General features: G+C 41.0%; 1 pseudogene; it reads left to right on the top strand.

Annotated features, from left to right (window-relative positions):
* The first annotated feature begins 2824 nt into the window (after positions 1-2824).
* The window catches only part of LOC106587817 (hyaluronan and proteoglycan link protein 3-like), a 29057-nt pseudogene continuing 16099 nt past the window's right edge, over positions 2825-15782 (top strand).

The following is a 15782-nucleotide window of genomic DNA, read 5'->3' as shown; positions in this document are numbered from 1 at the left end:
CATGTTGGGACTAGGAAGTAGTCTGGCCAGTCCAGTGTGAACCACAGAAGACAACCGCATGGTTTGTCCTAAATGGTACCCTAATGCCTTTTGACCAGAGCCCCATGGGTCCCTGGTCAAAAGTAGTGCACTAAATAGGGAATAGGGTGCTTTTTGGGATACATGCCATTGATGACCACTCTACCGCTCCTGTTGTAACACTGTCCGACCCCTGGGGGATTTCCATTGTGGGTCAGACCATAGTCCTGTCTGTGTCTCACCCATCCAAACATTCCCCTGGCTGCGTCCCAAATGGCACCCATCTAAATATGGTACCTTTGACCAGGGCACATAGGGCTCTGGTTAAAAGCTAGTGCATTATATAGGGAATAGGGTGCTTTTTGGGATACATGCCATTGATGACCACTCTACCGCTCTGTTGTAACACTGTCCGACCCCTGGGGGATTTCCATTGTGGGTCAGACCATAGTCCTGTCTGTGTCTCACCCATCCAAACATTCCCTGGCTGCGTCCCAAATGGCACCCATCTAAATATGGTACCTTTGACCAGGGCACATAGGGCTCTGTTAGAAAGTAGTGCATTATATAGGGAATAGGGTGCCATTTGGGACAGGGCATCTATGACCCAATACAAGACGTTCTCCTGGCAGGGCAATAGACTGGTGTTTATAGTAGTAATCAGACCCTCTTAGCGCCTCATCTCCCTGATATTAACACAGGCTGGTATGTCTAGCCCCTGGCCAATCAACTACACTCTGACTATATGTTAGCACTGTGTGTGTTTGTGTGTGGTTTTACTATCCTTGTCACAAAATCTTAGTCACAAAATGTTACATCTAAATAAGATGTTTGGTGCAGTATTTCTCAATTGTAAAAATGTGCGTAAAACGAGTCATCTATAATTGAATGATAACAAACACTTAATTGAAGAATCCCTACTGTTGACCAATGACGACGAAGGGCCGTAGGCTCGAACATCGTCTTTCCTGAAAAAAAGCTCTATGTGCACGAACGGCCCAAAAAACCCTTGCCGAAGAACAAAACAAACAAAAACATCACAAAATGTAATAATATACAGTGCCCTCAAAGTAATAATCAATAGAGAAATATCTAATTTACATAAGTATTCACAACCCTGAGTCAATATTTTGTAGAAGCACCTTTGGTCCGATTACAGCTTTGAGTCATCTTGGGTATGTCAGTATCAGCTTTGCACATCTGGATTTGAGGATTTTCTCCCATTCCTCCTTGCAGATTTTCTCAAGCTCTGTTAAATTAGATGTGGAGTGGCTATGAACAGCAATCTTCAAGTCTTTCCACAGATTTTCAATGTGACTCAAGTCTGGGCTTTGGCTGGGCCACTCAAGGACTTTCACATTCTTCTAAAGAAATTCCAGCATTGCTTTGGCTGTATGCTTGGGGTCATTTTCCTATTGGAACGTAAATCTTCACCCCCTGGTCAAAGGTCTTTTGCACTCTAAAGCAGGTTCTCATCAAGGATTTTCCTGAATTTTGCTCCATTCATTGTTCCCTTTATCCTACCAGTGTCACGCCCTGGCCATAGAGACGGTTTTATTCTCTATTTTGGTTAGGCCAGGGTGTGACAAGGGTGGGCATTCTATGTCCTTTTTTCTATGCTTTGTATTCCTTTGTTTTGGCCTGGTATGGCTCTCAATCAGGGACAGCTGTACATCGTTGTCGCTGATTGGGAGCCATACTTAGGCAGCCTGTTTTCCTTTGGGGTTTTGTGGGTAGTTGTTTTCTGTGTTGACCTGGTAGAACTGTTGGCTTTTGTTTTCTTCTTTTATTTAAAGTGTCATTAAAGTTAATATGAGCACTTACCACGCTGCATCTTGGTCCCCTCTGTTAGACGATCGTTACAACCAGTCTCCCAGTCCCTGCCGCTGAAATGCTTCCACCACCATGCTTCATGGTAGGGATGACGTTAGACGGGTGATGAGCTGTGCCTGGTTTTCTCCAGACAACACTTTTCATTCAGGGAAAAAGGTTACATTTTTGTCTCATCAGACCACAGAATCTTTTGCTTATGCTCTGTCTTACAGGAGCCTTTTTGCAAATTCCAGGCATGCTGTTATGTGCATTTTTCTCAGGAGTGGCTTCTGTCTGGCCACTCTCCCATAAAGCCCAGATTGGGGAAGGGCTGTAGAGACTGTTGTCCTTCTGGCAGGTTCTCCCATCTCAGCCAAGGAACTCTGTAGTTCTGTCAGAGTGGTCATTTGGTTCTTGATCACCTCACTGACCAAGGTCCTTCTTGCCCGGTTGCTCAGTTTGGTCGGACGCCCAGCTCTAGGCAGAGTCTGGGTAGTTCCATACTTTTTCCATTTCCCCATGATAGAAACCACTGTGCTCTTGGAAACTTTCAACATTCTAGAAATTGTTTTATACCCTTCCCCAGATATATGCCTCATCACAATTATATCTTGCAGATCTACGAACAGTTCCTTGGACTTCATGGTATAGTTTCTGCTCTGATTGTCAACTGTGGGACCTTATTTAATCATGACCAAACAATTGAATTGGCCACAGGTGGACTCCAATCAAGTTGTAGTGACGTCTCAAGGATAATCAAAGGAAATTGGATGCACCTGAGCTCAATTTGGAGTGTCATAGCAAAGGGGTGTGAATACTAATGTAAATTAGATATTTCTGTATTTAATTTTCAATAAATTTGCTAACATTTCTATAAACATGTTTTCACTGTCATAATGGGGTATTGTGTGTAGATGGGTGATAAAAATTCAGGCTGTAACACAACAAAATGTGGAATAAGTCATGAATACTTTCTGAAGGCACTGTATGCACAAAGAGTTTCCAACTGTTGGGGAGCAAGCGGATGCACACACACACACATTTTGAATGGGAATCAACTGTTTGGTCCACACAAGGATTTTAAAACGTGTGTGTGTGTGTGTGTGTTTGGCAAGAGGAGAGACAGAGAGTGTGTGTGCGTGTGTATGTGTGCGCATGTCTGTGTATGTGCACGAACACGTGTATGTGGACACAGTGCAAGTGCACCGTAAAAGCAAAGGTTGCACACAGAAACAACAGTTGCCAGCTGGAGTGCTCCATGCATCTGAGATGAATAACATCTGCTTTACAGTGTGTTTAGGATAGATGGATCAGAAGAGAGTGTAACCCTCTCTGTTCTCTCTCTGCAGGCTGCAAACCAACCCTCTACTCCCCCAACAGCTGGCCAAGATGAGCTCATTTGTTATGGTTGGGGTTGTGATAGAAGATAGGGATTCTGTAATGAGAGGGGCCCCATAACTACACAGCAGGCAGAAGTCAACAGAAAGTGAGTAAGTAAAACAAGCTTACATTTTCATTTTGGGTTCTAATGGGGTGCAATAGTTGAACTAAACTCAGGAGGCATTTCTAAGTTATATTCTTCAGTAGTCAATAGGTACAGTGTTGGGACTGTGACACATTTTTGTTGTTTTGGCTCTGGACTATGAGGTTAAAATGCAGACTGTCAACTTTAAGGGTATTTTCATCCCTATCGGGTGAACCACAAAAAAAAATTACAGGACTTTTTGTACATAGTCCCCCCATTTTAGGAGACCAAAATTCACTTATGTGTACTAAAGTAGTAAAAAGTTAAGTATTTGGTCTCATATTCATAGCACACAATGACTACATTAAGATTGTGACTTCACAAATTAGTTCGATGCATTTGCTGTTTCTTTTGCTTGTGTTTACGATTATTTTGTGCCCAATAGAAATTAATGGTAAATAATGTATTGTGTCATTTTGTAGTCACTTGTATTGTAAATAAGAATAGAATATGTTTCTAAACACTTCTACATTAATGTGGATGTTACCATGATTACGGATAATCCTGAATGGTGAATAATGATGAGTGAGAAAGTTACAGATGCACAAATATGATATCCCCAAGACTTGCTAATCTCTCATCATTACAATAACAGGGAGGTTAGCATTTGGGGGGAGGTGGAGGGGTGATATTTGTGCATGCACTAATATTTATTCACAATTAATTAATGATTATCTGTAATCATTGTAGCATCCACATTAATGTAGAAGTGTTTAGAAACATATTCTATTCTTAATTACAATGAAAGTGACTCCAAAATGACGCAATATGTTATTTACCATTACTTTCTATAGACACAAAATAATCGTAAACGCAACCAAAACAAACAGCAAATGCATCCAACAAATGTCTAAAGTCACAAGCTTGATGTAGTCATTACGTGCTAAGAAATATGGGACCAAATACTACACTTTTGACAAATGTAATCCACATATACTGTAAATTAATTTGTCAAAATGCTTTTGATCCCCTAAAATGGGGGACTATGTCGAAAACGGTTCACCCGATATGGATGGGAATACCCTCAAATTAAAACTGACAGTCCGCACTTTAACCTCATAGTCATTGCATCATTGAAAATCCAAAGTTCTGCAGTACATAGCCAAAACAACAAAAAGGTGTCACTGTCCTAATACTTTTGGAGCTCACTCTATATATCATTATTTAAAAGTCAACAAATGTATATGCCCCTTTAAAGTTTTAGAGACTCTGGGGAAAGTGACTCAATTCATGCAGTGTATTAGAGCATGTCAGTTATTATTTCTGCTGACCTGGCAATTATGCATTGGATCCGTTTATAATGAAATCAAATGGTCAGATGGATCGGCTTTGCTTTGTTTCTAATACATTCACACAACCGTAAATTACTTAAGGTTTTTGGGAAAACTTGTAGATTATTTTCATATATTCTTTTGAAGCCAAGTACTTGGGTATGGTTTTTGTGTCATCATTGCGGTCAGAATCCATGGTGCCACTATAGCCACAGGCGGGTACCTTTTTTGAGGACGGTCCAAGAACTCCGCATACTTACCATTTTTTCTGCTGAACATCCATAAGAAACTGCATCTCTCCCTTTTCTTTGATATAATATTTAGGGGTTTAATAAAACTCGAAGAAGAAAAGTCACGCGGCATTGTACGAGCTAGTTGTAAAACTGTAAGTAAATAATAATCACCACATGAAGAATATCATAAAACAGATGATAAATTAACGGTGTCAGGTTGAAAAAGATTATTCTGATTCAGGTTGATAAATTATATTACTCGTATCGTCGCTACGTAGTTTGATAAGTTGTTTTACTGGAATCGTCGCTCTGTGTAAGTAATGTCAGGTGTGCAGAACAGGAGGCAGTATCATATTCCTTACCGACTTCCTGGGAAATTGCCTCTATAGGTTTCTATGTTATAATCAAAGACTATTAAGATCAAGAAGTCTAATTGAGATGTTGACTCAAAACACATGTATTGTTACCTATTGAATATTTTGAGTACTGTTTTTTTGTGACCAAATGTTATTTTTTTTTAATAATCTGTAAAACACAAAACACATTGAAATGTAATAACCTACAAACACAACAACCCCTACCCTTCACCCCATGGCAAACCTCTGAGAAATGAACAGGAAAAAGACTATAGACATGAAATGAAATCGCCTTTCAGATCTAGTATTCAGGGAAATGAACTGCAGTAAAATGTTTTAGATGGATTTAATTGTATTATGCATTTAGTTCCCGTATTCACCCTGATTAAATAGACTGTATTTGGGTCAGAAGCACAGACATCTGGAGCAAGAGCACAGACAAATTATTGCTAAATTAAGATGTTGTTTTCACATCAGCTTTTGACTAGGAGCCAAAGTTTACTACGTAGTAAATAAAACAAAACAAAAATGTTAATCTACAACCATTGCAATGCTCAAACAGTGACATAAACTTCAGTTGCAGATTTGCCATACAAAACACATGATACTGCCACCTATTGGCAGTTTATAGATACGACTACTGTTAATATGCAAGTGGAACGTAACAGAATTAGGGCTAGGGAGATAGGCCAGCAGCAGGGGGGAGAGAGGCTAGTGCTAACTGGGATCCTTGAAGTTTAAATGTTAAATGGTTAAGATAAGGGTTAAGGTTAGGGTTATCGTTAGGTAAGGTTTATGTTTATGGTTAGGGTAAGGGTAAGGACTACGGTTAGGGTTAGGGTTTAGGGTAGGGAGATCCCAAGGATCCTGGATAGCACTAGCTGTGGAGAAATGTCAGGGGGCTGAGATTGGGGTCAGTCAAAGTCAGTGGTTCCCACACCCTTTACAGCTCTTAACATGTTTTTCTTAGACCCACCACATAATCTAAATCAATGTGTCTGAACAGGCCCCAGTCTTTAGCCGCGACCCAGAGGGAATTATCTGTGACCCTCCTCTGAGTCCCGTCCCACCATATGGGAACCACTGGGAAGGGGGTCCAGTCAAGACACCATCCCAACTCTATTTGTGTACCTTCTCCCTGCATTGTGCACCTTCTCCCTGCATTGTGCACCTTCTCCCTGCATTGTGCACTGGTTCGTTCCCACTCAAGGATTTCAAATAATTGAAATGGTGGTTGAATTGGCTGAACAGATATCAGTCCAGTCCTTTTATATCCATGAGGGGAGTGAACAAGTGCACACTTCGGGAGAAGGGAGAGTATTATAATTAGGCTAAAGACACTATACTCGTACTATACTATACACTATACTCGTACTCGTTAGGCTAAAGACACTATACTCGTACCCCAGAGCCTTATATTTGCTTGTATCCTCTGTGGTTCAGTGACAAGGATGATGGTGGCTCACCCTCTCCCACTGTTGGCGATATTGCTGCAGCTGCTCCTCTCCTGCTTGCCAGCCCTCGGATACTCCAACAGATTCTTCTACCAAGACATTCTCAACGGAAACGGCAATGGAGAGAGTAGGAGCATACACTTATGTTTTATGAATGAAGAGTTGAACATGAGTACATGCCTTAGGTAGGGGCAATGCATCCACCTTCCATGTAACATACACATAAATGTTTTGCAATTGAAAACGATAGTGAGCCTTTCTTATTGAACAAGTCCAGGTAGTTCCTCCCTCTTTCAGGCCCTTGGTGCCTAATGAACACGACCCATAAATGGCTTATCAATTCAAACTCTCTGAGGAGGTTGCACAGACCCAAATGAAGTCTGACTAACTGCTGTTTTGTGTGTATTTTCCTTTCTAGTCCACTTTAACGGTGTAAAGCTCCATGTGGACTCCTCCCAGCCCTCTGTGTTCGCTTTGCGGGGAGTAACGCAACCCTATCCTGCCGATACTGGTACGAGCCAGAGTTGAGCTCCCCCCAGGAGGGTGCGGGTGAAGTGGTCCTGGCTGCCCGTCATGGGGGGCCATGAGACAGACGTTCTAGTGGCCATCGGGCCCCGCATTCACAGCTTTGGGGATTTCAGGTACTCTATTCTTGATGCAGGCCCGTTCATTCTAAAACAATTAAGATCATGTGTGTATAGTGAGTGTTTTTATTTCTATACTGTAGTTCTTAAGCTCCCGCCTTTGATTTTTATAGTTTTTTTTATTTTGTATTCCTTTCATTTTTATACTGTCATTCTTTCATTGTCATTCTTTCATTGTTATAATTGTGTCACAAATTCCGTATTATGTACCTTGCATTTCTTTTCCTGCATTTTTGTGAATTCAGGGCTTCCTCGCAAAGACACATCTGTCGAAATGGGACTTCACTGTATAAATAAAGGTTAAATAAAAAAAGGCTTAATTCACACTCGGCAGAGGTGGAAAAAGTACCCAATTGTCATACTTGAGTAAAAGTAAAGCTATCGTAAAACAGGATTGGTGGGTCCCCTGCGGGACGGTTGAGCTAACGTAGGTTAATGTGATTAGCTGTCACGTCCTGACCAGTAAAGGGGTTATTTGTTATTGTAGTTTGGTCAGGACGTGGCAGGGGGTGTTTGTTTTATGTGTTCCGGGGTTTTTTGGTCTATATTCTATGTAAGTGTATTTCTATGTTTAGTTAATGGGGTCGACCTTCAATTGGAAGCAGCTGCTCCTTGTTGCTTCTGATTGAAGGTCCTATGTATAGGGGTGTTTTTGTTATGGGATTTGTGGGTAGTTGTCTCCTGTTTTGTGTCTGTGCACCTGACAGGACTGTTTAGTGGCGGTCGTTGTTTTGTATACGTGATTTGTTTGTTTTTCCTTCTTTTGATTTAATAAAGAAAATGAGTATACACGTTCCCGCTACACCTTGGTCCAATCCTTACGACGCCCGTTACATTAGCATGAGGTTGTAAATGACTCAATAATTGTTTTTAAGCCACCCAGTAAAATACTACTGGAGTAAAAGTCCAAGAGTATCTGGTCTTAAATATACATACAGTAAGTATCAAAAGTCAATGTGAATGCTTTAAATTAAATTCCTTATATTAAGCAAACCAGACTGTCAGATTCTAGATTTAAAGACAGCCAGGGGCACACTCCAAAACTCAGACACAATTGGCCAACGCAACATGAGTTTAGTCCACCAGAGCAGACATGGGGGTGATTGTGTGTTATATTGATAAGTGTGTGAATTGGACACTTTTTGCTGTCCTGCCTGAGCATTTCAATGTAACAAGCACTTTGGGGTGTCAGGAAAATGTATGGGAATAAAAGTGTATTTTCTTTAGGAATGAAGTGGAGTTAAAGTTGACAAACATATCAATATTCAACTGAAGTGCAGATACCCCAAAAACTACGTAGGTAGTACTTCAAAGTATTTTTATTTTGTTACTTTACACCACTGACACTCTGGGCTGTATAGATGAGGAAAATGCATTTCACACAACTGTTGTGATACAATGGATAATTTTCTGCACAAAAATGTTTATACATCTGTTGAACACATTGATGATAACAAAGTCTTCTATTTATCTGTCAGGGACCGGGTGTATCTCAGACAGGACTCACCAGGAGATGCTTCGCTGGTCATGACTGAACTCCAGCTCAATGACACGGGTCGTTACCGCTGTGAGGTCATCGACGGGCTGGAGGACAAGAGCGCCACTGTCGACCTCGAGCTACGAGGTAGACTATATTATAGTGCCATCCAGCCCCTCCCATCACTACTGTACTCACACACATTAAAGGTGCAATCTGCAATATTTACAGCTATTATGTGGTCATTTAAAATAATTAAATATTATATAGCCTATCCATTGATTCTTGAAAAATGTGCTTAGTACTGTTCATCTGCCTTATCCCATCTTATTGATGTCATGTACTGTCATGCACTACATCTAAAGTTCCCTCTATGGGTTGAAGTGTTACATTGGTCCAGCCCCATCTCTCAGCTTCAACTAAGTTAGGCTAACCAAGTAAGGCTGCTGTTTGGCTGAGAAACTAATGAAGGATTATGCCTTTAAAGTCATTACATATCTCTTGCTCCCCTCCAGGTGTGGTGTTTCCCTACCAGCCTCCTCACGGCCGTTACAACCTGACCTACCATGATGCTCAGCAAGTCTGCCAGGAGCAGGACTCCACTCTGGCCACCTTCGAGCAGTTGTTCCAGGCCTGGGAGGAGGGGCTGGACTGGTGCAATGCAGGTTGGCTGGCTGACGGGACAGTGCAGTACCCCATCACCAAGCCCCGGAGCCCCTGTGGGGGACTGGGCCTCGCCCCGGGGTTAGGAGTTACGGTAGACGCCACCGCCACCTTCACCGCTATGATGTCTTCTGTTTCTCCTCCTCCCTCCGAGGTGAGACACACACACTCACTCTCTCACACACACACACACACACACACACACACACACACATTATACAGGTACACACAGTATACAGGTACACACACCATACATGTACACACACCATACATGTACACACACCATACATGTACACACACCATACAGGTACACACAGTATACAGGTACACACCATACAGGTACACACCATACAGGTACACACACTATACAGGTACACACAATATACAGGTACACACACTATACAGGTACACACACTATACAGGTACACACACTATACAGGTACACACACTATACAGGTACACACCATACAGGTACACACACTATACAGGTACACACACTATACAGGTACACACACTATACAGGTACACACACTATACAGGTACACACACTATACAGGTACACACAATATACATGTACACACACTATACAGGTACACACACTATACAGGTACACACACTATACAGGTACACACAATATACATGTACACACAATATACATGTACACACACTATACAGGTACACACCATCCATGTACACACCATACAGGTACACACTATACAGGTACACACACCATACAGGTGTACACACACTATACAGGTACACACACTATACAGGTACACACACCATACAGGTACACACAATATACATGTACACACAATATACATGTACACACAATATACATGTACACACACTATACAGGTACATACTATACAGGTACACACACTATACAGGTACACACACTATACAGGTACACACCATACAGGTACACACCATCCATGTACACACCATACAGGTACACACAGTATACAGGTACACACAGTATACAGGTACACACTATACAGGTACACACTATACAGGTACACACACCATACAGGTGTACACACTATACAGGTGTACACACTATACAGGTGTACACACTATACAGGTACACACAATATACATGTACACACACTATACAGGTACACACAGTATACAGGTACACACAGTATACAGGTACACACAGTATACAGGTACACACATTATACAGGTACACACATTATACAGGTACACACCATACAGGTACACACCATACAGGTACACACAGTATACAGGTACACACAGTATACAGGTACACACAGTATACAGGTACACACTATACAGGTACACACACCATACAGGTACACACACCATACAGGTGTACACACCATACAGGTGTACACACCATACAGGTGTACACACTATACAGGTACACACACTATACAGGTACACACACTATACAGGTACACACAATATACAGGTACACACAATATACAGGTACACACAATATACATGTACACACACTATACAGGTACACACACTATACAGGTACACACACTATACAGGTACACACATTATACAGGTACACACAGTATACAGGTACACACAGTATACAGGTACACACAGTATACAGGTACACACACTATACAGGTACACACACTATACAGGTACACACAATATACAGGTACACACATTATACAGGTACACATTATACAGGTACACATTATACAGGTACACACATTATACAGGTACACACACTATACAGGTACACACATTATACAGGTACACACACTATACAGGTACACACCATACAGGTACACACACTATACAGGTACACACACTATACAGGTACACATTATACAGGTACACACACTATACAGGTACACACACTATACAGGTACACACATTATACAGGTACACACACTATACAGGTACACACAATATACATGTACACACAATATACAGGTACACATTATACAGGTACACACACTATACAGGTACACACACTATACAGGTACACACATTATACAGGTACACACACTATACAGGTACACACAATATACATGTACACATATTATACAGGTACACATTATACAGGTACACACATTATACAGGTACACACATTATACAGGTACACACACTATACAGGTACACACATTATACAGGTACACACACTATACAGGTACACACCATACAGGTACACACACTATACAGGTACACACACTATACAGGTACACATTATACAGGTACACACACTATACAGGTACACACACTATACAGGTACACACATTATACAGGTACACACACTATACAGGTACACACACTATACAGGTACACACATTATACAGGTACACACACTATACAGGTACAGAGATAATGCAGATATAGAGATAAATCACCCTACAACTAGAGTCAAGCACAGTCCATCTATTGTGTAACATTCTGTTATATGCATTTGAAGAAATCTGCAATTGACTCTTACTGTAACTTTCATTTTGTGGTGAACTTTCAGTGAGCTCCCTTAGATGCATAACTTTGAATTGATCACCTTATACACCTCCGGTCTCTGCCATGCCCTCTTCTCCAGGTAAGGTCTACTACCTCCAGCACCCCCAGAAGTTCAACCTCACTGAGGCCCAGCAGGCGTGCCTCAACGACGGGGCCCAGATAGCCAAGGTGGGCCAGCTCTACGCCGCCTGGAAGTTCATGGGCCTGGACCGCTGTGATGCCGGATGGCTTGCTGACGGGAGCCTGCGCTACCCCATCACCAACCCCCGCCGCAACTGTGGCCCCCTGGAACCAGGGGTGCACAGCTTTGGGTTTGCCCCACCGCACCACAAGCACGGAGTGTACTGCTACAGTGCAGGTACGCGGTAAATCTGATATATGTGATAAAAGTACATACCACCCTTAGGTCATACCATTTACATCTCTCGTAGTAGGTAGGGGAACAAAACGAAATCCACGTGAATGAATGTTGACATGCATAGAAATTCAAGATGCTATGGTGAGAGGGCTGTGTTATGATGTAAAGTTATGGTATGGTGTGTGAGGGCCTCTACTGTGGTGAAGGCTTGTCAAAAAATTATTATACTGGGATACGATGGCCTGGTGGTTGTGTTTCAGGGTTATAGTCCTCGCTAGTCTGTCAGCCTCCCTTGTGATTTAGACAAGCAGGTTAGCACCATGGTGAACAACATGCATGTTCCACACAGGGTTAGCCACTCACTGTAACAAAATGAACATTTTGTTCAATATCTTCTCCCTGGATTAGGATGTCCTTGCTCTTTATGTTAAAGGGTATCTTTTTTCTATAAATTTTACCTCATATTCATTATATCTAGGACAATACCAGTCTACATATGGAAATGGAGCGTTTCAATGTTTTGTAGTCAAAAAGATGGAAGAAAGGGTTGTAACCAAATTACTCCCAGTGATGTTGTCTGTAATTTTGAAATAAAAACAAAGACTTTCATACAATGACTTTCCAGTCTTCAAAAATCATTGTTTTAATTTGAAAATGGCTCCCGGTGACATCACAGGGCGTAATTTTCTCAGAACCTTTTCTTCTACCTTGGGTGCATTCGTAAATTCACTCTGGCTATCTACTCCGATTTCAGAGCACTCTCGTCTGAGTGTGCCAGAGCGCAGAATAACTGATGAATTTTGTGTACTCTCAACACCTGTTGAATATGGCCGGTGTCAGTAAACGTCAGCAAAAAAGCATAATTAAATTGTTGCCAGCAGCACAGTTACAATCACCAACACTCTGGATAACATGGTCAGAGGGAAGTGTTCTCTCATTTATGCCTGGAAGTAGCTAGCAAACTAGCTAACTTTAGCCAGTTAGCTTGGGTGCTTGACTGCTGTTGTGAGGCCAGAACGCTCAGAACAACCCTACTCCTCGGCCAGAGCATCCAGTGTTCGCTCTGAACGCTCCGAGAGCAAAACACTCTGAATTTACGATTGGACAATCTGACAACTCTCTGAATTTACAAATGCCCAGAGCACACTCTGAGCGCTCTCTAGCACTCCAGAGTGAATTTACGAGCGCACCCCTTGTTGCCTACAAAACCATTTCACATATACAGACACTGGTATGGTGCTGGATGTAACAAATATGAGGTTAAACTGAAGTGTTCCTTGAATTAATCTATGACTGATCCTCTAATGTCATGTATGAATATTATACGTAATAATAATAATATCATTATAATATTAATATGTTTAATAATTCTGGATCCACCTAAATCTTGCTGTAGGCTATAATGTGATCCATCACTAAGTATGAATGAATCTGTATTTAAACTCTGACCTCAGTTTCAACTGCAATATTATGCATATTTTTATTTATACTTCATGTATTGTATTTATCTGCTGTACTCTCTTTGTAAACATATTTGTGTATGACATAGGAGCTGAACTCAGAATTAATAAGTAATTCATTCATTCATTATCAAGAATAACCAGTTCTGTGATGATTTATAAATTGTTTTTATGTTTATCTCAAAAACCAGTACTTATCTTTTATACTGTATGGCCTGTACCTCACTTGGTTGGTTGGTTTGATTATGTAGGTGGTGGGTTTTAACATGGTTTTAGATGATAACGGATACGTATACTAACTTATTTTTGTAAAATAAATAGTCAACATTTTGATTCATGTGTTAATGATTTTGCTTACGTTGGAGGCATGCTTGGTTTGTTTGTGTTTTTATAATGTTCAATTCAAACATTAAATCCTTGCACATGTACCAGGCTTAGCAGTGTTACTTCCTCGCTCACAACATCCTTACCAGTACTTGATCTTGCGCCCTCTGCCTCGCCAACACTGGTGACCACCCTGCTTGACAACGTACTAACCAGTTGCGCCACAAAAAAAATGATCCAATTCAATGGCACTATTGGCAACATTTCAAGCTGCGGAGTGAGCTAACAGCACGATCTTATCTCCGAGCTAACAGCACGATCTTATCTCCGAGCTAACAGCACGATCTTATCTCCGAGCTAACAGCACGATCTTATCTCCGTTACACTCACCCCAGAGGAAGCTGGAGGGAGGAGCTATAGGAGGACGGGCTCATTGTAATGACTGGAATGGAATGAATGGAACAGAGTCAAATGTGGTTTCCATATGTTTGATGTGTTTGACACAGTTCCATTTATTCCATTCAGCCAATTACAATGAGCCCATCCTCCTGTAGCTCCTCCCATCCGCCTCCTCTGACTCACACACAACCCAGCTAACAATTCCTATGTCTGAAACCTTTGTGGAATGTTATGTTTTAATGTTCTTACGTGAAAGTGTCCAGTTCCAGTTCGGCAATGTTTCATTTACATCAATGAGCACATCACCAAATTATAATTAGCATGTTTTGCCATGAAGTTTTTAACATGTTCAGAAAAACGTTAAGGTTGGGATTCAATGCAGTTGCGGGTTATAGTTATTGAGGCTTTTAAAGGCAATGTTCCCGCGTTTACAAAGATCCCATTCATGATAAACACTGTAAATGTCGGCTCGATCATAAATTGCCTTTAAAAAGTGCAATGCCTATCCCTATAACCCAGGATGGGATTGAATCCTGGTCTAACACTTTGTGTCCTGCTCTACCTCAGCATCCATCTGTTCAAGCATTGCAACACTGCTATTAACAACTTTAATACATGATTACACTGCTATTAACAACTTTAATACATGATTACACTGCTATGAACAACTTTAATACATGATTACACTGCTATTAACAACTTTAATACATGATTACACTGCTATTAACAACTTTAATACATTATTACACTGCTATTAACAACTTTAATACATGATTACACTGCTATTAACAACTTTAATACATGATTTTATTTATTTATTTCACCAGGTAGGCTAGTTGAGAACAAGTTCTCATTTACAACTGCGACCTGGCCAAGATAAAGCAAAGCAGTGCGACACAAACAACAACACAGAGTTACACATGGAATAAACAAGCGTACTGTCAATAACACAATAGAAAAAGAAAGTCTATATACAGTGTGTGCAAAAGGCGTGAGGAGGTAAGGCAATAAATAGGCCATAGTAGCGAAGTAATTACAATTTAGAAAACCAACACTGGAGTGATAGATGAGCAGATGGTGATGTGCAGGTAGAAATACTGGTGTGCAAAAGAGCAGAAAAGTAAATAAAAACAATATGGGGATGATTGGGTGGGCTATTTACAGATGGGCTGTGTACAGCTGCAGCAATCTGTTAGCTGCCCAGATAGCTGATGTTTAAAGTTAGTGAGGGAAATATACTGCTCAAAAAAATAAAGGGAACACTTAAACAACACATCCTAGATCTGAATGAAAGAAATAATCTTATTAAATACTTTTTTCTTTAC

The sequence above is a fragment of the Salmo salar genome, unplaced genomic scaffold (assembly GCF_905237065.1).
Source record: "Salmo salar unplaced genomic scaffold, Ssal_v3.1, whole genome shotgun sequence".
NCBI classification, from domain to species: domain Eukaryota; kingdom Metazoa; phylum Chordata; class Actinopteri; order Salmoniformes; family Salmonidae; genus Salmo; species Salmo salar.
Note: the sequence above shows the minus strand (reverse complement) of the source record. Positions and strands in the feature narration are given on the sequence as shown.